General features: G+C 39.4%; 1 pseudogene across 1 annotated transcript in view; it reads left to right on the top strand.

Annotated features, from left to right (window-relative positions):
• The first annotated feature begins 762 nt into the window (after positions 1-762).
• The window catches only part of LOC112609204, a 24,019-nt pseudogene continuing 22,950 nt past the window's right edge, over positions 763-1,831 (top strand). Inside the window, exon 1 of the transcript XR_003116176.1 lies at positions 763-767. The product of XR_003116176.1 is annotated as a 60S ribosomal protein L35 pseudogene (transcript). The remainder of the gene's footprint in view (positions 768-1,831) is intronic.

Raw genomic sequence — 1,831 nt, forward strand, 5'->3', positions numbered from 1 at the left:
GAGATCATACAAAACTTTTCTTTCTGTGTCTGGCTTATTTCACTTAGCGTAATGTCCTCCAGGTTTATCCACGACAGGAGTTTCTTCTTTTTAATGGCTAATGGTCCATTGTTTATATATATTTTATTTATCCACTCATCTGTTGATGGACACTTAGGCTGTTTCCATATCTTGGGTATTGTGAATAGTGTTGTAATAAACATGGGGTGCAGATCCCTCTTCAAGGTTCTAATTTGATTGTTGAATCGTATGGTAGTTTCACTTCTAATTTTTTGAGGAACTTCCATTACTGTTTTCCATAAAGGTTATACCACTTTACATTCTACCAACAGCATACAAGCGTTCTCTTTCCTCTACACTTTCGCCAACACTTGTTATCTCTTGTCGTTTTTTAGAATAGCTGTCCTATCCTATGCGGCAATATCTCACTGTGGTTTTGATTTGCATTTCTCTGATGATTAGTGACGTTGAGCACCTTTTCATATACTGGCCGGCCATTTGTATGTCTTCCTTGGGAAAAAAAGTCCATTCAGGTCCTTTGCCTATTTTTAATTGGGTTATTTATGTATTTATTAATTTTTGCTATTGAGTTGTATGAATTTCTTACATATTTTCAATTTATCCCTCATCAAATATATGGGTTACAATATTTTCTTCCATTCCATAGGTTGCCTTTTCATTTGGTCATTTCTTCCTTTGCTGTGTAAAACCTTTTAAGATTGATGTAGTCCCATTTATTTATTTTTGCTTTTGTTGCCTGTGCTTTGGTGTTATATCACAAAAAATTATTGCCAATTATGACCAATGTCAAGGAGATTTTCCCTGTTTTCTTCAAAGAGTTACATGGTGTCAGACATTACATTTAAATCTTTAATCCATTTTGAGTTAATGTTCTGTGTATGATGTAAAACAAGTGTGCAATTTCATTCTTTTGCAGGTACTTTCCCCAGCAACACTCACTGAAGAGTTTCCTTTCTACTTTTTTTTTTTTTTTTAGGGTAAAGTGAAAGCAAGTCTATTAAGAAAGTAAAGGAATAAAAGAATCTGCATTGTGTATCATTGATGACCTTGTCAAAGATCAGTTGACCACATATGCATGGGGTGATTTCTGGGTGAGCTTGGCATTTTTACTCTCTCATTTTACCGATGAGGAGTCTGAGTCTCAGAGAGTTCACAGACCAGCCTCAGGTCACTCAGCTATAGATGGTACAACCAGAGTTTGAATTGAGATCTCCCAAGTTTCTGAGTTTCTTCTCCTTCCCCCTCACCAGGGTTCCTCAATACTGCAATACTGACATCAGGTGCCAGACAATTCTTTGTGACGGGGGCTGTCCTGCGCCTGGCAGGATATTTAACAGCTTCTCTGGTCTCCACCCACTGGATACCAGGGGAATGAAGAAGAGGCTCCTCATTCTCCCATTTCATCCTCAGGACAATATCTAAGATAAATGTTATGTCTTTTATTTTATAAATGAAGAAAATGAGACTCGGGAAGTTTTAAGTGTGTTACCTAAGAACACAATGACAGCAAAAGGTCGAACCAGAAACTGAACACAGGTGTCCGCAAGGGACAACAACAAAGTTCAGGTTCCAGCTTCCTTTGAGTCTCTCATTTCAACAATTATCATCGTCTGGATATGAGCTGAAGTACAGGAAACCTGGGGCTGAACTCTCCTCCCATCAGGCCTTGGAGCCTCAGACCAGAACCCCAGCCCATGGTCTCCCAGTCAGGCCCACTGGAGTGAGCTGGCATCCACACTAGCCTGGTTTCCCAAAGCTACAGGGATGCCAGTCTCACTGCGGATGAACAAAATGAAGGGCATTTGCTTCT

The sequence above is a fragment of the Theropithecus gelada genome, chromosome 16 (genome assembly GCF_003255815.1).
Source record: "Theropithecus gelada isolate Dixy chromosome 16, Tgel_1.0, whole genome shotgun sequence".
In the NCBI taxonomy this organism is placed as follows: Eukaryota; Metazoa; Chordata; class Mammalia; order Primates; family Cercopithecidae; genus Theropithecus; species Theropithecus gelada.